Source organism: Cavia porcellus, unplaced genomic scaffold (genome assembly GCF_034190915.1).
Source record: "Cavia porcellus strain 051 isolate PalLab524CR breed Dunkin Hartley unplaced genomic scaffold, mCavPor4.1 scaffold_9, whole genome shotgun sequence".
Taxonomy (NCBI): domain Eukaryota; kingdom Metazoa; phylum Chordata; class Mammalia; order Rodentia; family Caviidae; genus Cavia; species Cavia porcellus.
In genome coordinates, this window is record NW_026947492.1 from 35545595 (window position 1) to 35572602 (window position 27008).

Consider the following 27008-nt stretch of genomic DNA (forward strand, 5'->3'; position numbering starts at 1 on the left):
GGCTAAGATTCAGCCTTCCATTTCATTTCACTGGGTCTCTGAAAGACAATCTAATGTTAAAATTGGCCCATTATCTAGACCAGTTTAATTTGTGCCTTAAAATGACTTTGGAAATAAGTTTTGATTAAAAAGTTACACCAGTGATGCATTTTCAGTATCACAAAGCAAAACCTATTTGAAGTTATTCCTGCATGCCAGATTGAGCAGAAGTCTTAATTCCCCTCGGTAACTGTGTAGGCAAAAAGAAATTAGGAGACTGGAGAATAAACAGAAAGCCATAAAAATCACAGATATCTTTGCTATCTGTCTTGTTTTTCCATCGGATGAATTGTGCAGTCAGAAATTACAACCATAATCAAATGCAAAGTATTTTAAGAATGAATACCCACATTTATCTTTTTTCCTGAAATAAGTATTAACAACCAAGAAACATATGCTTTAGTGAATACTTTCGGTTGAATCATAAACTTCATTTCCAACAACTGTCTGTTGGAAACCAGTTGAGACAGCTACCAAGAGAATGTTAAAGCAAATCAAGCTCTCGCTGAGTCCATCTGTGTCTCTTCTGTGAGTTTCAATTCTCTGGAGTTACTGTAAGCTGCATAATTTTGGCCTTGTTCAAGGATGGCCTGTTTTTTCTTCCAAATAATCAGTTTAGCTTTCTAAAAATTAAGAAGAAAATTAAAATCTTTATGCTTTAAAACTAGATGAAGGAGATGTGGTTTATTAGAGAGAATTTTCTGAAGATAATGAATTAAAGGGTATTAATTTCTCTTATGATTAGATATTTGATATTTCAAGGTTTGATCAGTTTTGTCAGGAGACTTGGAGAGATGACAGACAAAAACAGGAAAATAACTAAGAGAAAAAAGAGCAAGGGGTTGGTTTGGGATTCTGGGGGTGGGTGAGGAGGAAATAAAGACCAGCATGCCAGAGCCTGGTGTTCAAAGTGAAAGCAGAACCAGAGACAGGGCAGCAGGGTATCAGCTTACTCTGCGAAAGAGCCAAAGTCAAGGGTCTGAGTCCTGGGACCCCTGTCCTGGAGCAGGACATGCTTGTTCCATCCAAATCCATCACTTGCGGTTGGGGGGAAGGGGTCTTCTAAAGGCTCAAAATCTTGCCTTTGTAAGTTGAGTGAACTTCCTGCTGTACTGGAACTCTGTGGTTCTTACCAAAGTTTTAAAATTCAAAGACCACTTTTTTTTATATGCAAGGAGGCAATTAATACAATTCAGTATGGGAGGTACTAAAAAGATTTTAATTTTAGAATAAATAACGATGATGTACAAGGATATATAGACAAGACAATCTTTCAGTTACGAAACAGTTAACAGCTGAGATCTCTCTGGAATCAGTTAACATTTGCATGGGTAAAGGAACAAACAGAAGGTACTGTCTGGAACTTATGGATCTGTCATACCCTTTTCCTGCTCCTTTGCACACAGCTCTGATCCCCTGTGAATAGTCAGCCTCAGTGAACACACACCAGTGGTCTGGTCTGTGCTGGGGAGCTGGGAAAGGACAGTCTCAGGAGTTGAGGGCATCAGAGGAAGTAATGTAGGGGGTAGGAGTAAGTACCTAGAGAATAGTTTAGAATGGTAAAGTGAGAATTGATTGTGGAGGGGGCAAAGGATTCAGGTGGGCATGTCAGCTGGACCCATGGACTACTCGCTCCATGGGGACAGTAACAAATTGACATGAGCCAGAGGGCAGCACTTTGCACCTGAGGCCTAGGGCAGGGGCTGTGTTAGCCTGGGTCTGATTTGGGGGCTGCCTCCTTAGCAACTTCGCATTGTTAACAGACTACTTGGCAAAGGAAATCTTTGACCATTTGAATATCAACATGGGTTATCTCCTAATGTGTACCTCCTCGCTCTTTTTTTAAAATTTTATTTAAAGAAAGAAAAAACAAAACAAAACAAAACAGTAAAAGGGCACAAGTAATACAGGGTTTCGAAAAAAAAAACAGTAAGAAATCACAGGTTAATAGATTACATATTGTCATCTTAGAAATAGTTGTTCAAGTTACAAAATTAAAGCATACAAAATGGACATTTAAACAGTGGGACTGCAAACAGTTGTGTTCAATGATCCCACAAAAACTTAGTAATATGGTCATCTATCTTACACACCTAAACACAGTTGCAGTTGTATCTTTTAGAGCACTTACTTTTCCTCTCTTTTTTACAATAACATCTAAACATTTTGGGTTTTATTACTCCCACAGTTCTTATTACTTTTTTTTTTTTTTTGGAAGAGAATAAAACCAAATGTGACAAAACAAAGCAGAGTCAGTCAAAACAAAGGATGGACATAGTACATGATGTAATAACAGAATACAAGGTAATCAACAGTGTTTACCATAATGCCTCTTGCTACCTTAAAAAGAATTGCCTATATCATCAGTTATAATAAAATTGAACAAAACAGTACAGAACAAAACCAATAAAACTGAAACATTGGAGACATTACAGGACTTCAAAAGAGGATAGTAGTCAAACCAGAATGGGCATCATAGTGAAAATACTGCCTTCAAAGTAGTTGCCTATACCCTCAAACTTGATACTATCGAACAAAACAGAATAGAGTAAAATCAGTCAAAAAAGATAGTGAGAGCAATCCAGGGCTTCAAATCAGGTTAATAGGAAATCAAAAAAGTTACTATAATATATCATGATTTAAAAAAATTCTATCCCTTAATTAAAAAATAATAATAAAATAAATTTTTAAAAAGGGGGAGTTTGAGATAAAAGAGGACATAACAACATAACAATATAGGTTAGAACAGACAATTCAGGCAACATAGTGTTTGACCACAAGATAACCTGACTTAATAGTAGTTACCATAGTGTCTCTTTCCTTGAAATATTTGAGTATAACTTCGTATATTATAGCATCAAACATATCAAGACAGGGTGAAACCATTAAAGAGGATGAAAGTATTACAAGGTATTTAGAACCAGCTAATAGAAAATGAACAATGGTTTCTATATTATCTCTTTGTCTATAAAAACATTTTGTTTATAATATCACATATAATAAAATCCAATAAGATACAACATGATAAAACCAATGGAGACAGAAGAACAACAGTTTGATGGGACTTCAAAACAAGAAGATATTAAATCAGCACTAGCTATTATGATGTCTTGTTTTCTTCATATTAGCTGTTCATATCATCGCAGACAATAAAATCAAACAGCCCCAGAATAAAACCATCTCAACTAACGAGTGAAAACTTTATAAGGCTTCAAAGCCATTTAATGGAGAATCATGATTACCACATACTTTTATGTATTTATATCATTTCATAAACATGTATGAAACTATTTGGTATTCATACATGTGAGTTTGATTTATTTCACTTATGAGTATGGTCTCAAGCTGCACCCATTTATTTATAAATATCTCACTCTGATCATTCTTTATAGCTGAGTAGTACACCATTGTATAGATATACCACAACTTTTTATCCATTCCTCAGTTCATGGACACTTGGGTTGTTTCCAAGATCTGGCTATTACAAATTGTGCTGCTATAAACATGGGTACACATATATCAATGTGGTATGATGCTTTCAGTTCTTCTGGGAATATGCCTAGAAGTGGAATAGCTGGAACAAATGGGACTTTGAATCCCAGCTATTTGAGAAATCTCCAGTCTGACCTTCACAATGGTTGCACCAGTTTATACTCCACCAACAGTGCAGGAGAGTTCCTTTTTCTCCACACCCTCTCCAGCATTTGTTGTTGTTGGTTTTCTTGATCCTAGCCATTCTTTCAGGAGTAGAAGGAATTTCAATGTTTTAATTTGCATTTCTCTAATGAGTAATGATCATGAACATTTTTCATGTATTTATTTGCCATTTGTATTTCTTCATCTGAGAAGGGTATATTCATTTCAGATGCCCATTTTTGGATAGGATATTTGAATTTCGGGGCCTGATTTTTAAAAATTCTTTATATGTTTTAGAAAGAAATCCTTTGTCTGAGGGACAGTTCACTAAGGTTTTTTCCCAGTTTGTGGGTCTTTTCCTATGTTGGAGAATTCTTTTGACATGCAGAAACATTTTAATCAGAGGTGACCCCAGTTATGGATTCTGGGAAGTATTTCCCATGCAGTTTGAGTCCTGTTCATGAATTCTCTACCTACCCCTATGTCCTCAAGGTTTTTACCCAATTTGTCTTCCAATAGATTTAGTATTTCTGTTTTAATATTCAGATCTTTGATCCATTTAGATTTTAATTTAGTGAGTGATGATAGGCATGGGTCTAGTTTTAGTTTCAGCATGTGGAGAGCCAGTTTTTCCAGCACCATTTATTAAAGAGACTGTCGTTCTTCCAGTGAACCTGTTTGGCTCCTTTCTCAAAGATAAGGTGGTTGAGTGTGTTTGTAGTTGTGGTTGTATCTTCTAATCTATTCCATTGATCTTCGGCTCTGTTTTGATCTCAGTATCATGTTGAGTTTACTACAGTTGCTTTGTAATATAACTTCAAGTTAGGGATTCTGATGCCACTTGCCTTGCCTTTGCTGATTAGAACTGTCTTTGCTATTTTAGGTCTCTTCTGGTTCCAGATGAATTTCAGGAGTGATTTCTTGATATCTATGAGATATGTTGATGGTATTTTTATTGGGATTGCATTGAATCTGTATAAGAGTTTTGGGAGGATGGCAATTTTCACAATATATATTCTTCCTATTCGTGAGCAAGGGATGTCTTTCCATTTTCTGAGATTGTCTTTAATTTTTTTTTAGTGTATTATAATTTTCCCTGTATAGGTCTTTCACTTCTTTCATGAAAGTAATTCTTAAATATTTCATTTTTTTGGTTGCTAGTGTAAAGGGTGTGGCTTTTCTTATTTCTCTGTCAGTGATTTTGTTGTTAGGTTATAGGAATGCTATTGATTTTTGAGTATTGATTTTGTATCCATCTACACTACTGAATTTATTTATTATATCTAAGAGTCTTTCAATAGAGTTTTGGAGGTCTTCTATGTAGAGTATCATGTCATCTGCAAACGAGGATGATGTAGCTTCTTCTTTTCCTACCTTAACCCCTTTTATTTCTCTCTCTTGTCTAATTGCTCTGGCTAGTATTACTAGTACTATATTAAGTAGGAGCGGTGATAAGGGACATCCTTGTCTTGTGCCTAATTGTAAAGTAAAGGCCTTCAATTTTTGGCCACTTAGCCTGATACTGGCTGTCGGTTTGTTGTAGATGGCCTTTATTGTATTGAGGTAAAGACCATCTATTCAAATTTTCTGAAAAGTCCTGATCATGAATGAGTTTTAGAACTTATCAAAAGCTTTTTCTACATCTATCAAAATGATCATGTCATTCTTACTTTTGGCTTTATTGAATGGTGGATTATGTTTATTGATTTATGTATGTTGAACCGTCCCTGCATGCCTGAGATGAATCCCACTAGGTCATGGTGTATAATCTTCTTGATGATTTGCTGCATCCTACTTGCCAATATTTTATTGAGGATTTTTGCATCTGTGTTCATTAGGGAGAATGATCTATAGTTCTCTTTTTTAGTTGTGTTTTTCTCAGATTTTGGTGCTAGAGTAATATTGGCTTCCAGAAATGACTTAGGAAGGATTGTTTCCCTTTCAATTTCACTGAAGAGTTTGAGGAGTGTTGGCAGTAAGTTTCTTTTTATTTCTTGTAGAATTCTGCAGTGAATCCATCTGGGCTTGGGCTCTTCTTTGTAGGAAAGGACTTAATTACATTTTCAATTTCATTAATAGAAATTGGGTTATTCAGCAGTTTTACATCTTTTTGACCTAGCTTTGGTACTTCATATATTTCTAAGAATCTGTCTATTTCTTCTGTGTTATCAAACCTCTGAGAGTATAGGTTTTCAAAATAGGTGTTGATGATCTTCTGTATTTCTATAGAGTCTGTAGTGATTTTACCTTTTTCATTTCTTGTTGCATGAATTTGAGCTTTTCTTTCCTTTTTAAAATAAGGTTGGCTAGGGCCCTGTCAATTTTATTTATTCTTTCAAAGAACCAACTCTTTGATTCATTGATTCTTTGGATTGTTTTCTTAGTCTCTATTGCTTTGATTTCTGCTCTGATGTTTATAATTTCTTCTGTTCTTTTGGCTTTGGACTTGACTTGCTCTTCTTTTTTTTTAGATGTTTAAGGTGTAACATCAGTTTATTTATTTATATTCTTTCTGTTTTCCTGATGTGGGAATTCAGTGCAATAAATTTTCCTCTGAGGATGGCTTTCATTGCATCCCATGGATTCTGGTAAGTTGTATTTGTATTTTCATTTGCTTGTAGGTATGGTTTAATTTCTTCTTTAATTTCCTCTGTGACCCGCTGATTACTCAAGAGTATGTTATTCAGTTTACATGTGTTTGTGGGATTTTTGCAGTATGTCTTATCATTAATTTCTAATTTCATAACACTATGATCCGATAACATGCAATGGATAATTTGAACCCTTTTGCATTTATTCAAATATGCTCTTTGAGCTCATATATGGCCTATTTTAGAGAGTAACCCATGTATTGCTAAGAAGAATGTGTATTTTGATGTTGTTGGATGGAACACTCTGTATATGTCTTTCAAGTCCATTTGTTCACAGGTGTGATTCAGTTCTGTTATTTCTTTGCTGATTTTCTGTCTGGTTGATCTGTTCCTTGGTGTCAATGGTATGTTAAGGTCTCCTGTTAGAATTGTGTTACTGCTAATTTGTTTTTTCATTTTTGTTAATACTTACTTTATAAGTATTAACAAATACTTTATTACTTTATAACAAATACATTAATACTTATTTTATAAGTATTAACTCTGGAATTTGGTGCATATGTACTTAAGATAGTTATCTCTTCCTCTTGAAGTTTTCCTCTAACCAGTATGAAGTCTTCTGATCATTATTGGTTTAAAGTTCACATTGTCTGCAAACAAAATAGCTACTCCCACTTTTTTTTGGAGGTTCCTGTTGCATGAAGTATTTCTTTCCATCCTTTGACTTTCAGTCTGTGAGTACCCTTTTCTGTTAGATGGATTTCTTGTAGACAGCATATGGTTGGATTTTGTTTCTTTATCCATTCTGCTGGTCTGTTTCTATTAATTGGTGCATTGAGATCACTTACGTTAATGGTTATAACTGTTAAATGTTGGTTTATTTTTGACGTTATCTTTCTGCTGTTGCATCTTTATCTTTCTCTTCTGTTAAACTGTCTTCTTTGCTTAGTGGTATTTTCCTAAGTGTATCTAAACTGTCTTTCAATGTTCTTTGCAGGGTTGGCTTGGTGATCATGAAATTACTCAGCTGTTCTTTGTTGTGGTGTCTTATTTCTCCTTCAATTTTGAAGGATAGTTTTTCAGGGTATATCAGCTAGGTTGGAAATCATTTTCCTTTAGGATCTGGAATACTTCACTCCATGCTTTTCTTGACTTTATTGTTGTGCTGAGAAGTCTGCAGTGATTCTGATAGGTTTTCCTTTATAAGTGATTTGTCTTTTCCCTCTAACAACTCTTAATATGCTATTCCTATGTTGAATTTCTGGGATGTGATTATTATGTGTCTGGGCATGTTTTATTTTGGTTAGACTATTTGGAGCTCTGTATGCTTCACTGATCCTGATGTCGCTATCCATTCTCATGTTTCAGAAATTTTCAGCTATTACTTCTCTAAAAATCCTCTTGAAATCCTTTTTGTTGTCCCCTTGTTTTACATTTATCCCTATCAATTTTATGTTGTTTTTTTGTATAATCTTCCAGTTGTTGAATTGTTATTTCTTGATTCCTTGTTATTTTTTTTTTTGTCTTTTTCATTTTTATTGGTACCAGGGATCGAACTCATGACTTCCTGCTTGTAAGGCAGGTGCTTATGCCGCTGAGCTAAATCCCCAGCCCCTGATTCCTTGTTTATTTTTTTAAAAAGATCTTTCCTTTCCTATTCACTAGCTGCAATCTTGTCTTCGAAGTCTGAAATTCTATTTTCCCTTTCATTGAGATGGTTTTTACAGCTTTCAATGGAATTTTTGATTTCCTGCATATCTTTCTCCACCTGCTTTATGTATTCTGTTTGTTTCTTATATTACTCACCTAGGTATTCTCTCTATTTGTTTAGTTCCTCCAATTTTTTAGCTGTGTCTTCTTTAGATATATTCAGCGTCTCCTTTATTTTTCTTTTACTTGGGAGATTATTTTAGTTTGAATTCTTGAAAGCTTCTCAGAGTTGCTTCTTTATTTCAGTCACTATTATGTTCGATATTTCAGGTTTATGGCATATATTTTCTTCTATGTGCATAGCTCCTAAGGTTTCTTGGGATGGGCTAGAGGTTTGAGATTGTAATTTTGTCTTTTGTTTTGTCATTTTCCTATATTCCTGTGTTTCAATTGGTATTTTAAGGCTTCCTCAGTGTCTGTTGGAAATCCTCTTCTATGTCCTCAGCTCCTGGGACTGTGGCCTCCCAGTTCTCTGGATTGAGAGAGGGTTACTGGGGATGGAGCAGGCTGGCTCAAGCCCAGCCTCTGGAGCTGATGGTGCCCGCTTGTTTGCTTAGAACTCCAGAGTCCACCAAGCATGGCCTGGAGCAGGTAGGCCATTGCAGGTTGGCTCAGCACCAGCCACGCTGGTCCTGTGCACATGGAAGCCACATAGTTCCCTGTCCCGGGCTGAGCATGGGTCCCAAAGTAGCTGGACTCAGGGGAAAGTGCAGGGCACTCACCCCAGGCTGCCCAGCCTCTGGAATTGATGCCTCCCGCTTGCTTGCCCAGAACTCCAGAGTCCACCAAACACGCCTGGGAGTTGTGAGGCCATTACAGGCCAGCTCAGGACCCACTGCGCTGGTTCAGGGTCTGTGTATCTCCTCCCAATTGTCAATGACAAAAATTCTTGCCATTCAAAGAAAAACACTGTGGCCTTTCATAATGCATATTGTTCCTGTGCTGTGCCTTCACTAGGAAAAAATTTCTTTTATTCCTGATAATATCCTAATAAATCTTAAGAGCCCAGCTTCCATATTATAAAGTCTATGAAAGCTTTCCTGAATTCTTTAAGACAAATTTAATGTCTTTTCCATTTGATGCCATAGTCCTTTCTTTGTGTTTTTACTATGGCACATCTTGTATTTAATTTTGATTCACCTTTTTTCCATTGCCTTGAGTTCTCAGTATTCAACAATGTACCTTGTATATAATAATTACTCAATATCTCTTGAGTGGATGAGTTCATTGGACTCCTCTCCTACCTCAGTGGAAAATATACATAAATTGCCTTTTTAGTACATGAGTTGCTTCAATTTTCAGCTATCCTTCATTTGATTCTCATTTCTTAATTTTCATAATTCTGTTAGCCTCACATTGGTATCTGTATTTTGATATATCCCTTTATTTATTTTGGGAACAAACTTGACTAGTTTCTAATCAAGTTGTTGGCTTACTGATTTATTTAACTCTGATATTTATATTTTCATGAGAAGTGAGACTGATGATTGAATTGGTGAGATCAGGCCAGCTATGGAATACACTAAAATGAGAAATAATATGTCAAAAAGCTGGTTTAGGTAGGTTGATTAGAATAATTAGTCTTGTTCATTGAGACAGCCACAGATCCATAGGTAGACAGCTTTTTATCTGCTTTTGGTGGTTTAGAAGGGTCCCTTCTCAGGACCAAAGAAGTTTATACTGATAAGCTTTAAGGGTCATTCATCCTTAAACCCGCATTTAAAAAATAAGAAAGCTAAAACACCAGATGACAAGTGTAGGTAGTAATTTAGGCACAATTAAGATCTAGTTCAGTTGTTCCCAATTAGGCACTTTTCAACTTCTCAGTGCTGTCTAGCTTCATTTTTAAAAACTATATAAAATATATTGCTTTGAATATTTTTTGACTAAACTTGAATCTACATGCATAGTTCACTCATTTATTTATCTCCATTAATATTGATGGCAAGACCAATGACAGGCATCACACTAGGCCCTGAGGATATGAAGACAAGCAACTTGTCCTGAAGAAATTCATAGCATGTTGAAGGAGATAATCACATAGCAGGGGCAGCAAAGGTGCCTCGCTTAGCTCATGGATAATGAGGCAGATCTCATGAGGACTTGTCATCAAATCTGGCCCTAGAAGGAAGCTTGCACTTGAAGTGATGATAAGAAGGAACAGTGGTTAATGAAAATGAGAACATCTATGCCAAATAACCTGATTTCCATGGCTGGTCCCTGTGTAAAGACAGTAAGGTGTGCGAGGACAGGTGAAATATATAGCAAGACAGTGGACAAGTTATGGGCTTAAATCTCTGTTCTGACTAATTGATTTAGGTTATTTGAGTCTTAATAACCTGTCAAATGGCAGTAATTATACTTACTGACCAAAATTCTTATAGGGATTTAATGGGATAAAGCAAGTAACAGCCTCTTAAGGATATCTTTCCTTTCCAGAGAAAGTTATTCTCTGAACAGTAGAATGAATGGAATTGTCAGGTTGGTCTCAGGCTGAACTTTGCTCTTTCTCCTGAATTCTGGTCCACATAAGTAATACAAAATAGACCCAGAAGTTAAAAACAAATTAAAATTCCAGATTTATTGCTGGTAAAACTGGACTGAAAAGTTCTGTGACAAAGTAGCTGGAAACCTGTACTTTATCTTCCCAGATTAGCAGCCTAAAAAAAATCCCAGCATACAGTGGTTTCTTGGTTCATGAACTTAATTTGTTCTATGATTCTGGAAAAGATGGCTATGTTTGTGTTAGTGTGGGAAAGATGGATATAGTCTTGTCTCTCATCTGACACAGTTTGCAAACAAAAAATTTTGCCGAATACTATTTGTAAGCCAAGTGCAAACAGAAGTGTTTGTGAACTGAGGTACTGCTACACTTAAAAGTCAGTGGAGATCAATTGAAAATAATATCTTGGGACACAAAGAGTGAGGGTAAACAGCAAATGATGTATATGTCCAATTTGCTTGTGGTATATTGCACTTAGTAGTTGTGTGGTATTCAAATATTTCTTTCTCCTTGCAGTATCTCTCCTTAAGAGAGTTTTGTATATCTCTGTCCTGCTGAATTCACAAGCAATTGCTCATGCTAGCTGGATCATGAAGTATGTGAGAAGAAGCATGTATTACTCTCAGGAGAGACCTTTGAAAGCAAAAGTGTGGTTTGTTCTATTTCCTTTTCCCTCTGCCACCATATCAAGTAACATTACAAGTTGAGATTGCTTCTCAACTTGGTGACTTGAGTGAAGCTGATGTGAAGTAGAGCAGTAACTGATGGTAGATATTTACTGTCACCCAAAATCAGTGTGTTTTAAGCCCCTAATACTATTAAGTTGTTTGGCACTGCAGAAAAACCTGGTCTCACTTGACTGATCTGTAGCTGTTGGGTCATGCTATATAAGCAATTACTATTTATTCAAAGATCATCTATCCTTTTAGTCTATACTTGATTATATTTTTCAGTTTTTGGAATAAATTGTATAAGAATTTGGTTTATTTTATATTCTATAAAATCAAGTTTGTGTGACTGCTTCCATTTATCAGGAAAATAAGCCATGAGGAGCATGAGCATCTAGTTTTTTTCTAATTCATTTAATTTACTGCAATATCATTGTCACACTTTTTTGTATTTGAATAATGTACTCTTATATACAGCACATATTTGTGCCATTTATCTTATAGATTAGTCCTTATTTATGACCTGTCACTGACCAAGAGAATCAATACATAGTATATGCTGTTTCCTTACCTATCATATATTGAAATAACTGCTAAGAAGAAACAAATATAGTCAAATGACAAATTTAACATTGAGTGCTTTTTAGAAAACACTGACTTTGAAATTTTAATACTATCATTCTATTAATAGTACAGTATAGTTTGAGACATAAATTTGTGTAATAAATAAGGATAGCGCAGAACAACTCTTTTAATCAGACTGAGTTAGCAAAAGAACTAGTGGTAAACCTATCACTGTCAAATGTTAAAGAAGCAAATTTTTGCATCGCTTATGCAATTTAAAATATTTTCAACTACAGAGACCTTTAGTCGATGAATCTATACCCTAACAAATAGCAGTAAGCCAGTATTCAACTTTGTAAGCCACCATGAATAAAGTAAAAGAAAGAAAAGGGAAATTTTATGCTTCATGAAACTGTATGACCTCCCTCAGATGGAAGGAATGTGACCATCTGCAAATGGCAGAAGTACTAAAAAATCTGTATTACGAGTTATTTGTAGGATTCAGAATTAATGGTAGGAAATATTAAATAGTAAGGAGATTAATACAGGATTAGAAAATAAATGAAAAATGCTCTAATATGACCTCTGTAGTGTCACTATACCCACACTATAGCTGAAGAACTACATTAATATACTTAGGAAAATCCCAATGGAAATCAGCAGACTCAGTATAACGTAAATGTTTTTTAACGACTATAGAGATCTGTAAATGTTATACTCATTAGTGATGCGAACTGTGTAGACTAGCAGTTCTTGTCATATTGAACAAGATCAAAGTTCTGCAAGAATTGTTTCATTTAAATATCACCTTGTGAAGATCATACAAAAAAAGAAAAACATACCTTGATGTAGGTCAAAATGTGTTTAGCTACTGTACTCATGCATCACTCTCAAAGAATTATCACACTTAAAAAGTTCATATGAGTGAGAGCAGCACTGTCAGGTGCAGCTTTCTGTGGTTGTGGACTTGTGCTCCACTTGAGTGATCCATTATGGTAACTGCAATGTAGCTATTGAGCAATTGAGGTATAGACAGTAAGTCTGAGCAGCTGAACCCTTTAATGTATTTAATTTTAGTTAATTTAAATTTAATTTTTAGATAGTTACATGTAGCTAAGGTGTAATGAATTGGACAGTATAAGTCTTTGAGATAATAGTAAAATTTAAAAAAATTAAATCAAGATTGTTGCGTATATATCCAGTGTTATTTTTCCAAATTAGTTCTGCCAAGGCAGACTGATTTAAAATAAAACATGTATTTGTCTACATGAAAAAAATACCATATTTTCACATGCATCCTATGTCCGAAACAAGGTAATTTTCATGGATGCTGACTTTTTAATGTTACTTGATGTTGGTGCAGTTAGGTAGGGATCCTGAATTTCCCTATTGCAGGCCTCTGAATTTCATGCTTGTCCTATCAAGGTTCTTACTATGGCATAGAATACTTGCTTGGCCAAGAACCTAGTTTTGTCTGAGGCTCTGCCTCTTTTTCAATTAAGCTTTGTGACTGATGTCTGTCTGCTGGATATAGGTGACACAGGATCTCTTTAAGTGCTATTGAGATGGTCCTCTGACTCTCATTGGTGGCTTTAAATTGTTAATTAAAAGAGATGTCCTTTCTTCAGTGAATCAGTGGTACTTAGGAATAGTTGCCCTATTTTATAGTCTGTACAGTTTCTATTTATCCCTGATCCTCCATCCTGAGAGATTATAGCAGTTAGTCTTTCTGCCAGTATCCCATATTTACCAGCATGCCATCAACTTTAAATCAATATCTATTCCCACTGATTGACTGACATTATAATTTGATCAGTGAGTTAGTACTCCAGAATTCCAGTCATGGGGTCTGCTTTCAGTATTACGTTGGCTTAAGTTTCTTTGAAGTAGAACATTAGATGGAGATGTTTTGCTCAAGTGAAACACTGGGGGAAGAGGGAGGTGAGGTAAACCAGATAGAGCAATGGTGAGAACTGGCACACATACTGTCCTACAGAATTAGTCCCACCTTGAGGGGAGAGGGTAATCTGTCTTATACTCTCATTTCTCTTTCATTCCTGGCACTGAGTGTGGTACACAGCAAGGGAAGAAGTTAAGTCCTTGGAGAAAACCAACTGCGAGTTGTTCTCAGCCATGAATCACAGGAGTTGGGAGTGAGAACAAGGTGCTTGTGAAGTACACCACATAGTGTACACATTCAGGTGTGGCACAGGCTGACATGATCCTTTGATGGTGTCTTCAGTAAAATGTTGCAAATTGCGTGAAAGGATGAGCACTAAGTACTACTTTGATAGCACAATTCTTTCCACCTCTTCATCCAATCACTCATACCAGAGAAAATTAGAGAGATCGACTGGACTGCAGATTCATCTCATGCTCAGGGAATAGGGTAGTGACTGAGTTTACAGAATCATGAACATAGATGCACAAATGAATGAGTCCAGAAAAAGTGAATAGGTTCACAGTGCTTGAACCTGTACAGAGAAGAGAGACTACCAGGGGAGAATAAAGAATTCCATTGAGAAGTTGAAAGTTGAAATCAGAATTGACAAGTAATGAAGGGTTTTTAGGTGAATTTTCTTAGATATATAGCAATCAAGTACCTTCATTCTACCGAGACTTAGGGGAATGATTGGATTAATCATTTTATGAAGGCTGTGGGATATGAATCCAATGTCCTGTTTCAGAGATTTTGGTCCTCTGATTCTATAAAGTTACATTCTCCTTTATTTTCTTGAGTGTGCAGAAGATTATTTGGTTTCTATGCACCCTGAGTTAGTATTTAGAAATTGCATCAAATCATACAAAAATCATTCCATGCAAGAGATTCATGTTTAGGATGCCTATAGATGGGTGATGCCTAAGTTTCTCATCATACAGAAATAATTGAATAGTAGACACTTGTTTTCTCATGAATTTCACTCCATGGACTTACGGAGGTAACAGGAATGATAGGTCAATAGAGTGATAGATTTTTTTCTTAGTATCAAGCTGTAAGTTTGTCACAGGGCAAAGAAAAATGCTATCTACTAGTTTTTTAAAAAAAGTTTTAAATAATTGTGAGGTTGAGTAAGAGTGCTATTATAGTAGCATATTTTGTGAATTTCTTCTACAATCTGCTACTTATCATTTTCAAAGATTTTAGTTTCCAAATTCATTAACAGGACAGCTGACAAGATCTGCTCATTAAATATATAAAGTGAAAGTACATCTTCTGAAAGCACTGCTAGAATTAATTAGGAAATATATGGAGGCTTGAGTGTGGTAACTTAACACTGAAAATAAACAACTTTGTTCATTGGAGGTTGTTCTTTGTAAGCAAACAGACAGTGCAGATGGTCAAACAAAATTACATATTTTCTTTCTGTTGCAGGAATACTGAAGCAACCTATCACTTCTTCCTAAATTTTTCAGTGCGACTTGTCTTCTAGGATTGAATCAGGGGCATGTATATACTTTAAACATTATGATTGCATTGCTCTTTTTGTAATAGGATGCCACTTATATTCTAACTGACAAAGTATAAAGAACTTTTTCTTCTAGTGTTACAAAATTATAGGTAGATACGTTATTATTTCAGTTAACGCATCAATGATGAGAAAACTTGGGAGTGTGAGATGCTATCTTCCAACATGAAAAATAAATTTACTTTGAACTATTAACCCTATGGTGCTCTGCTACTCTTTTCAAGCTGAAATTCACAAATATATAATATCCCACTTGGATATTATACCATGGTCATTTCACCTAGTGACCCCATGTCAATATCTTGCTTCTCCTTTACTAGTCTTTAGAATCTAAATGTCCATTCTAAATCTTTTTTTCTTGTATCAGAAATCAAACTCAGGACCAGTGTACTTGCCAGATAGACACTGTACACTGAGCTATGACTTTGGTCCTCCATTCTATCTGAGTCTTATTTCCTGGTTCCTATTCCTTTTCTTAGCATCTGAATTTTGAAATGCTTAATAACTACTAATTATTTTGCTGTGTTTGATCACACAATAATCTCATTTCATACTATAGCTTTTAATATTTCCTAAAGGTTGATCTATGGTATTTTTAAGTCTAATGTCCAGACCTTTAGTGAGTTTTAACCTTTTATATATAATTACCCTTTTAACATTCCTAATTGGGTATCTACTAGCCATTTTAAATATAATGTCTAAAACGGAATCCTTAATTAGTCTCTAAACATTCTGCCTGCCCCATCTTCATCTCAATAAGGGTATACCTTCAATTTATCAACAGAGAAAACTAGGCATTATCCTTGATTTATCTCTTCTCCTCACACTTTCCATATAACTCAGAAGCACACTTTGTTCTATTTTGAAAATATATGTGGAATGTAACTTTTAAAAATTTCAAATATTTATTTTACTTTAAAATAAAGTTTAATTTGTGGTGTACCATATGACATTTTGATATATGTGTACCCTGTAGAGTGGCTAAATCAAGCTAATTAGCATACTTACACCTTTTTATGGTTAGAACACTTAAACCTGCTCTATTAGCAATTTTAAAATATGCAATATATTGGTAAGTATAGTCTCCCTGATGTACAATAAATTTCTTGAAATTAGTCCTACTGACTAACTGAAATTTTATCTTTTTTAAAAGACAGTGATGTTTTAAATTTTTGTTCTTGCAACTATGTGGATTATTTTTTTTATTGCTTTTTTTCCTCCTTTCTCCTTTTTTCTTCTCTTATTCCTTTATGTTTAATCAATATCTCAGGAATTCCCAGAAGTATCTGGTAACTACCACTCTACATTTTGCCCTTATGGATTCAGCTTTTTAGAATTCAGATAAAAGATCATACAGTTATTTTTCTGAGTCTTATATCACCTAACATAATATCCTCTAGGTCAGGCATAAATGACAGCTCAAGGCTGGAGAGCACGTGTGTTCTGTGTGTATTTGTGATCCATTCACTCATTGATGGATATGTATATTCCATAGCTTCATTTTTACAATATCTATTATACTTTTTGGATCGTATTACTCTGTCAGTTTTTATTATTTTTTATACTAGAGAGACAATGTGATATTTACTTATACTCTCGTTTCTGTTTTTATATGTTTAGGTCCTTAATCCATTTTTACTTTAGTTTAGTGTATGTTGATATGCACGGATCCATTTTCAGTCTTTGGCATGCGGAGAGCCAATTTTTCCAACACCATTTATTAAAGAGGCTATCTTTTCTCCAGCAAACATGTTTAGCCCCTTTGTCAAATGTCAGGTGGCTGAGTGTCTTTGTAGTAGTGTTTGCATCTGCTAATCTGTTCCATTGATTCTCAGGTCTATTTCTTTGCCAGGACCATGCTGATCTTATTCCTGTGACTTTGTAGTAGAATTTCAAGTCAGGAATTGAGATGCCGCTTGTCTTGCCTTTGTTGCCTAGAATCACCTTTGCTATTCTAGGTTTTTTTCTGTTTCCAAATGAATTTTAGGAATATTTTCTCTGGATCTGTAAGGTATGTTAATGATATTTTGATTGGGGTTGTACTGAATCTATATAACAGTTTTGGGAGTATGCCATTTTCACAATGTTGGTTCTTCTTAACCAAAAACAAAGAATATCCTTCCATTTTCTGACATCCTCTTCACTCTCCTTTTTAGAGTAGTATAATTTTCAGCATATAGGTCTTTTACATTCTTAGTTAGGTTGATTCCTAAATATTTCATTTTTTAAGATGCTATTATGAAAGGTAGTATTTCCATTATTTCTCTCTAGGTGAGTTTTTGTTTGTGTACAAGAATGCTATTGATTTTTGAGTATTGATTGCTATGCTGCTGAATTTGTTTATTACCTCTAGCTGTCTTTTATTGGAGTATTTTTGATCTTCTATGTAGATTAGCATGTCATCTGCAAATGATAATTTAATTTCTTTTCCTATCTTTATTCCTTTTATTTCTCCCTCTTTTCTGATTGCTCTGGCTAATATTTATAGAACTGTATTGAATAGGAGTGGTGATAGTGGACATCCTTGTCTTGTTCCTGATTTTAGAGTGAAGGCTTTCGGTTTTTGTCCATTTAGTATAAATGTTGGCTATTGGTTTCTCATAAATGGCCTTTATGAGATTGAGGTACATACTGTCTATTTTGAGTTTTGTAGAGTTTTCATCACTAACAGGTGTTGGACTTTATCAAAAGCTTGTCCTGCTTCTATTGAGATGATCATGTGATTTTTATTTTTGGTTCTGTTGATGTAGTATATTACATTTACTGATTTGCCTATGTTGAACTGCCTCTGCATTTCCAGAATAAATTCCATGGTGTATAGTCTTTTTGATGATTTGCTGCAGTCTATTTGCCAGTATTTTATTGAGAAATTTTGCATCAATGTTCATTAGTGAGATTGGCCTATAGTTCTCCTTTTTTGGTTGGGTCTTTCTCTGGTTTTGGTATCAGAGTGTACTTGCCTCCAAGAATGATTTAGGAAGAACTGCTTCTTTTTCAATTTCATTGAAGAATTTAAGGAGTATTGGCATTAAATCTCTAAATTTCTTGTAGAATTCAGCTGTGAATCCATCAGGAACTGTGCTTTTCTTGGTTTGTAAGATTTTAATCATGGTTTCAATTTTTAGTAGCTAATATTGGATTATTCAAATTGTTATATCTTCTTTTTTTATTTAAGAAGGAAAAGAAAAAATAGAAAAAGGGTACAAGTTATACAGAATTTCAGAAAACATACACAGTAGGAAATCACTAGTTAATAGATTACATATTGTTATCTTAGAAATAGTTGTTCAAGTTACAAAATTAAAGCATATAAAGTGGACTTTCAAACAGTGAGACTGCAAACAGTTTTGTTCAATGATCCAACAAAACTCAGTAATATGGTTCTCTATCTTATACACTTAAACATATATGCAGTTATAACCTTTAGAGCACTTTCTTTTCTTTTCTTTTGTACAATGACAATTACAGTTTTTGGGTTTTATTACTCCCACAGTTCTTATTACTTTTTTTGAAGACAGTAAAACCAAATGCGACAGAACAGAGTCAGTCAAATCAAAAGGATGGACATAATAGACAATGTAAAAACAAAATACAAGGTGATCAACAATGGTTACCATACGGCCTCTTGCTATCTTAAGAACTGCCTATATTATCAGTTATAATAAAATTGAACAAAAGAGTGAAGAATAAAACCAAAACATTGGAGACATTACAGGACTTTAAAAGAAGATAATAGTCAACCGAGATGGACGTCATAATGAATCTTATTGTCTTCACAGTTTTGCCTATACTTTTGAACTTGGTACTATCAAGCAAAGCAGAATAGAGGAAAATCAGTCAAAGGAAGATGGTGAGGGCTATACCGGGTTTCAAATCAAGTTAATAGGAAATGAAAGTTGGTTACTATAATGTATTTTGCTTTTTTTATTTTCCTCTTAATTGAAAAGATAAAAATAAAAAAGTAAATAATTTAAAAAAAGGAGATTGAAGTAAAAGAGAGCATAACAACAAAGCAGTGCAGGTCAAAGCATAACCTTTTAAGCAAAATAGTGTTTCATCACAAGATATCCTGACATAAAAGCAGTTACCATAGTGTATCTTTGCTTGCAATCTTTGAGTATAACTTTGTATACTGTAGCACCAAACATATCTAGACAATGTAAAACCATTCAAGAGAATGACAGTATTACAGAGTATTTAGAACCAACTATCAGCAAATGAACAATGGTTTCTGTATAATCTCCTTGTCTATAAATATTATCACATATAATAAAATCCAATAAGATACAGCCTGTTAAGACTTATGGAGACAGAAGAATAAAAGCTTGATGGGACTTCAAAGCAAGATGATACTAAATCAATGCTAGCCATTATGATGTCTTGTTTTCTCCAAAATAGTTGTTCATACCATCCAATCTTCTCTGCCTCATTTCTGTTGAGCTCTTTTTCTGTCGTTTGTTGTCAGTTTGTCTTCTTCATTTCGCTTTCTGCTCCATTCATTGTGGCCTCTCTGCCACTGTTTCTGAAGTCTTGGTGTTTTCCTTTTTTTTGAATATCCTGCAGTATTCTCTGTAGAGTTGAATTGGTGGTTGCAAATTCCCCTAGTTCCTCTTTATTCTGGAAGCACCTTGTTTTTCCATCAATTTCTAGGGGCAGTTGTGCAGGATATATCAATCTTGGCTGGAGGTTGTTATCTTTCAAAGCTTGAGTTATTTCCCCCTACACTCTTCGTGATTTGATGGTTTGTGCTGAGAAGTCTGCTGTAATTCTGATGGGTGTTCCTTTGTAAGTGATCTGTTTCTTGTCTCTGACGGCTTTTAATATTCTGTTCTTCTATTGGATTTCTGGAATTTTGATTATTATATACCTAGGTGTAGCTTTGTTTGGATTGTAAGTGGCTGGGGTCCTGTATGCTTCATACATCTGAGTATCTTTACTTTTTGCTAAATTAGGGAAATTCTCTTGGATTATTTCTGTGAATAACTTTTGTAGTCCATTTGTTTGTGTCCCTGCTTCTTCTTTTATGTTCTTAATTCTTAAGTTATAGATCCTCTTATCATATTCTAGCCTTTGTATTATTGCTGTTTGTTTTTTTGTTATTTTTAAGAAGTTTTTCATTTCATGCTCCCATATTACAAATCTGCCCTCCAATTCAGATAATCTATCCTTAGTTTCTTTCAAGCTGTTATGGCCAGCTTTCAATAGAGTTTTTAGTTCCATGGAATCTCTTTGAACCTATTCTACATTATCTACATTTTCTCTATTTTCTCTATCAAACAATTCTCCTCTTTTTTTCTGTTCTTCCATTCCACCATCTGTTTTTTCTTGGGCGGTGCTTAGCATTTCTCTAATACTTATATTTTGCTTTATTTCATTAAATACTTCATTTTTAAACTCCTCTATGAGGCTCTTGGAGATATCACTTTATGTCTATTGGTGCCATGTCTGATATTGCATGTTTTCTGTCTTCCTTTGCATTTCCCTTTCCTGGATCAGTGTTCTCAGGATTGGGGACTGAGGACCTTTTCTTGTTGCTTCCTCTTCCCATACGTTTTGTTCCTTCCATACAAGGGAATGTAGGAGGCCCAATTTTTTTCTCTTTGTCAGTTACAGTTTGTTTGAATTGCGCCAGCTAGGTGTTCCCACCCACTGCAGTGTCCTAGGGAGACACAGACCTGGGCAGCCTCTGCTGGGCCTGCCCCTCCAGGTCAACCTACTAAAGGCTTCACTGCTAGGGTGTACCTCCAGGTGCTGGGACCTGGTTTGGGATAGCCTCCTGGGTCTTAGTCAGCAGTGTCACGCAGGCCAGGCACTCCCCACCAATCCTGCTTGAGAGGGGAATATGTGGTTAATGTCACTGTAGTGTCCTGTTCCAGCAAGTCTGCCTGGTCCCAGTGTGTCCTTTGCTGGAGCCTCCTAGTCTATGAAAGGGTCCCCATTCTTCTCTCTCACTGCAAGTCGATGTAGTGCTCCCTGCTAGTCCTGCTTTCAACTCCATTTGCAGATTCCCACTCTCACAGCTTTCCTGTGTCTCTCTCCCTGCACTGCAGATTTGGACACAGCAGTGGCAGCAGAAAATTCAAATCGCGGCTTCCAGGGTCACGGGTTCTAGCTTCCCACACTGAGATTTTATCTGTTTCTGCTATAGCACCAGGATTGGATTTCCAGTTGGTTTCTCTTAGCTTGGTTCATTCCTTGGTCGGCAGGGTGTATCTCCCCTTGCTTAGGACTCCTCATACCGCACCATTCTTGGAGTATCTCAGGGGTATCTCAGAGAGCCTCTGTAGCTGCTGCTATCTATCCACCATGTTCTCCTGGAAGCCCAAATTGTTATATCTTCTTGATTGAGCTTTGGTAGTTCATATGCTTCTAGAAATCTGTCCATTTCATCTGTGCTTTCCACCTTATGAGAGTAGAGATTTTCAAAAGAGGTGTTTGTAATCTTTTGAATTGCTATGGGATCTGTAGTAATTTCCCTTTTCTCAGTCCTTATTGCATGGATTTGAGTTTTTTCTTTATTTTTCTTGATAAGATTGGCAAGAGGTTTGTCAATTTTGTTTATTCTCTCAAAAACCAGCTCTTTGATTCATTAATTCTTTGTGCTGTTTTTTTTTTTTTAGTTTCAACTACATTAATTTCTGCTCTAATCTTTACAATTTCCTGTCTTTTATGAACTTTGGGTTTGACTTGCTCTTCCTTTTCTAGGAGCTTGAGATGTAGCCTTAGGTTATTTATTTGTGCTCTTATTCTGTTTTCTTGATATGACAATTTATTGCTATATTTTTCCCTTAAAACCACTTTCACTGCATCCACAGATTGTTTGTTTGTTGTTTCTGTGTTTTCATTGAATTGTAGTTATTGTTTTATTTCTTCTTTAATTTCATCTGTAACCCACTGGTTGTTCAAAAGGTTGTTATTTAATTTCCATGTATTTATGCAGGTTTTGCAGTTTCTTTTGTCATTGATTTCCAATTTTGATGCACTATGGTCAGATATTATGTGTGGGATAATTTCTCTCCCTTTGCATTTACTTAATATTTTATGAGTTAATATATGGTCTATTTTGGAGAATGTCCCATACACAGCTGAGAAGAATATGTATTCTGATGTAGTTAGGTGGAACACTCTGTAAACATCCACTAAGTCCTTGCTCACAGGTATAATTCAGTTCTGTTATTTTTTTTTTTTTTTGCTGACTTTTTATCTAGTTGATCTATCTCTTTGTGACAGTGGGGTGGTACAGACTTGTATTGCAATTGTGTTCTTGTGTATTTGGTTTTTAATGTCCATTAGTATTTGCCTTGTTGTTGTAGTCAGGGGTTGTGCACAGAGAACAATTAGGATCAGGACATGGAGTTTATAATATTATTTTTATAATGGTCATGGGAGTTAACAGAGGAAAATGCAGGAAATCTATCTGCAACACCAAAGACATAGATTATTTAGTCAAGAGCCTAAACCCCACAGCAATGTCCCACTTGAGTCCAGATAAAAACCCAGACCTTGGGACAATGCCTCCCACGAGTCCAACTGGAGGTCCAGAACCCACAAGAAGGACTCATGCCAGTGTCTTTTATGGATCCATGCGGGGAAGACCCAAGGGTCAGTGGTGGAAGCCAGAAAGTCAATGCCAGCAGGATGAAGGAGCTGTGCTAGTGGGATAAGGGTTCTATGCTGGAGCTGAGAAGTCACACTCACAACAAAGACCAGGGCTCTTCTGAAAGGCACCACAGCCATCCGCAGTAACATGGAGGCTTTGAGCTCCTCAGACGATAAGCACAGTTGGGTACATGCCAGGAAGCAGCGTGACAAGTTTATCCTGGAGACCAAGCAGCACACGTCTTTCCCTCCAGAACCAGCAAGCAATGCTCAATGTGAGGACCAAAGCTTCTCTAAAAAAACCAATAGCTCAACCAGCAACTCATAGGAGAACCCGCAATGCCTCAATGCAACAATGCATTAATGCCTCAACCCTCAATACCTCCCTTCTTCTCCACCTATTTATCCTGGCAACCTTCCTCAGGTGGAGCATCTTCGCTCAATCACATGCTGATGTAATCCAGCTGGCATTAAGTTGACCACCAGTTCTTAATCCATAACACTTATATAGTATTTGGTGCATATATATTTATAATTATTAGTTCTTTCTTGTAGTTTTCCACTTACAAGTATGTACTGGCCTTCTTTATCTCTTTTAATCCTTTTAGGTTTGAAGTTCACTTTGTCTGCAAACAGAATAGCTACCCTTGCTTTTTTCTGGGTTCCTGTTGCGTGGAATACTGTTTTTTATCCTTTGACTTTTAATCCATGAGTTTCTTTTTGAATCAGATGTGTTTCTTGTAAAAAAGCATATTTTGGGATCCTGTTTATTGATCCATTCTGTCAACCTGTTTATTTTGATAGGTTTATTGAGCCCATTTACATTTATGAATATCACTGATATGTACAGGCTTGACTTTGCCATGTTGTATTCCTGTTGTTGGTTTCCTGCTTTTCTCCCTTGCTTAATTTCTTTCCATGGCTGGTGGTTTCTTTCTGTTGTGGTTTTGGAGATTTTGGTCATTTATATCTCTATCTTGCATGTCTTTTAGTACTTTTTCTAGGGTTGGTTTGGTGGGCATGAATTCCTTCAGTAATTCTTTTCATGGAAGTATCTTGTTTCTCCATTGAATTTGAAAGACAGTTTTTCTGGGTACATCAGTTTGGGTTGAAAGTTGTTTTGTTTTAAGGCTTGAAATACTTCATTCCAATCTTGTCTTAATGTGAAGGTTTGTGCTGAAGTCTTCCGTAATTCTAATAAGCTTTCCTTGATAGGTGAGTTGTATCTTTTCTCTGACAGCTTTTTGTGTTGTGTTTTTCTGCTGTATGTCTTGTATCTTAATTATTATATGTCTGGGTGTAGATTTATGTTGGTTATCACTGTTTAGCATTCTATATGCCTCACTTATTGTTATATCAGATTTTTCCCCACGTTTGGGATATTTTATGCTATTACTTCTGTGAATAGTTTACCTATGTAATTTATGTTGACTCCTGCATCTTCACTGATGCCTATTAGTCTTACATTTTTTCTCTTTGTATCATCTTGAAGCTGTTGGATTGTCATTTCATGCTGCTTTCTTGTTTTTATAAGTTCTGTTCTTTCATGATCACTAATTGAGGATCACCATCCTCAAGTTCTGAAATTCTATCCTCAGCTTCATTTAAATGGTTTTGCCAGCTTTCAATAGAAATTTTTGTTTCTTGGATATCTTCTTTGAATTTGTTTCATGGATTCTGCTTGTTTTCTACTTCATTCATTCAATTTCCCATGCTCCTGTATTTTTTTTGTACCTATTTCTTCTCAAGCTATGCTGAGCAACTCATCTACTAAGGTTGTTATTTCTGTCTTTACATGAGAAATTATTTCTAATTTGATTTCCTCTATAGCCTCATGGATATGTTTCTTTATTTTATTTGCTATCTTTTCAGAGATTTCTGGTGTATGACATTTAAAGTCCTCTATTTCACTGTTATCTGTTCTTGCTCCTGATGGACTAGATGTTTGAGACTGCATTTTGCTTTTTCATTTTGTCATTTTCACCTTCTGGGCCAATGTCTGGTTATTCAATCCCAATAGTTACAGCTGTAGGCAGTGTGTCTCTTATGGTCCTACTGTATGGTTAATGTCCATCTGAGTTTTGAGCACACAGTGACTGGAACGTGCTGAGGTCCTCCATCTGGGTGAGGGGCCATCTAGTCTACCATCAAACCAGTGTGGCCAATCCACTGCAGTTCAAGGTTCTGGGAGGGTGAGTGGGAGCCACACATTCACAGCAGTGCTTGGTCTAAGAGATGGAGAGGGTAGCCTTGGGCAGCAGGCCAAGCCAGGTGGGTGTGGTGGTCCTCTTGGCTGGCACCCAGTGGGAGTATGCCGGGGTGCAGGTATGGCACGTTGGTCCAAGCCAGGGTGGGTGTGGCAGTCCTTCTCCAGGCCACTGCCTCTAATGCATTTAGAACCAGGACTTTTTATTTTAAAGTGGATAAAATCAAGGAAAATAAACATAATAAAACCAATCAAAACAAACCAGTGTAATGATACAGACTTCAAAACAATACAAAATCAACAATAATTACCATAATGCCCTTGTTGACTTCAAAATAGCTGATGCTACCTTCAGACATAGTATAATCAAACAGAACAGGACAGAATAGAACCAATTAAAACAAAACAATGAATGCCACAAAGGACTTTAAAACAAGACAGTAGTAAATCCAGAATGGCTATCATAATATGTCTTGTTATCCTTGAAATAGCTGCTCATGCCATCAGATATAACAAAATCAAACAAAATGTTCCGGGAGAACATGGCGGACAGATAACAGCAACTGCCGGAGGCTCTCTGAAAAACTAGGCTCAGAAGCCAGGTATGGTGCGGACTAAAGAGACATAAGCTGGTGGATTTATGCTCTGCTGACTCAGGAACGAACTCGGCTGAGAGAAACCAACTTGGAATGCAGTCCTGGTGCTAAAACAGGAACAGAAAAGCCTTGCTGCCGAGGCTGGACCCCGCGCCATTGGAAGCCGCGATTTGGGTTTCCCGCCGCGCGGTGGCTGGCTGCCTCTACATCGGCTCAGCAAGGAGAGAGATGCGCGGAAACTCTGGGAGCGGGAGTCTGCGAATGGAGTCGAAAACAGGACGGGCAGGGAGGCATGTTCTGACTTGTGGTGAGGTGAGTGAGGGAGACTGACACTCCGCCACAGTTTGAGCCACAGTTTGACTCCAGCGGACTTCCTGGGCCCCAGCAGTCCTGCGGGAGCAGGGCGCGGTGGCGACTCCCGCCACACATTCCCCTCTTGGGCGGGATTGGTGAAAAGTGCCTGGCCTGCGTGACGCTGCTGGCGGATCCCGTAGGCTGTCCCAACCCAGATCCCAGAGCCTGACGGTGGCCGGGAGGGGAGACGCGTAGGCTGCCTGGTCCATAACTCCCTGGTGCGCAGCGGTGAGCGGGAACACCTAACTGGCGCAATTCGATCAGGCTGTGGCTGACTGGGAGAGAAGCTGGGCCTCTTATATAAGCTTGCATATATAAGGAACAGAGAAGAAGAGGCAGCATGGGAAGAGGCAGCAACAAGAAAGGCTCCTTGGCCCCCAATTCTGAGAATCAGGCAATAGCAGACACCGCACCAATACACATAAGGCGCCATATAGAGAGCCTCATAGACCAATTCAGGAATGAAGTTATCAACGACCTGAAGCTAGAAGTAGGCAGAATAGTTAGAGAAATGCTAAGTACCACCCAAGAAAAAACAGGTGGTGGAATGGAAGAACAGAAAAAAAGGGGAGAATTGTTTGATGGAGAAAACAGAGAAAGCATAGAATACGTGAAGCAGGTTCAAAGGGACTACCAAGATACTAAGAAGTCTATCGAAGACTGGCATAACAGCTTGAAAGAAACTAAGGACAGACTATCTGAACTGGAGGGCAGACTTGTAATATGGGAGAATGAAATGAAAAACTTCTTAAAAATAACAAAGAAACAAACAGCAATAATACAAAAACAAGAAGATGATAAGAGGATCCATAACTTAAGGATTAAGAACATAAAAGAAGAAGTAGGGACACAAACAAGTGAACTACAAAAGCTACTCACAGAAATAATCCAGGAGAATTTTCCTAATTTAGCAAAAGGTAAAGATACTCAGATGTATGAGGCATACAGGACCCCAGCCACCTACAACCCAAACAGAACTACACCCAGGCATATAATAATAAAAATTCCAGAAATTCAATACAAGAACAGAATATTAAAAGCTGTCAGAGACAAGAAACAGACCACTTACAAGGGA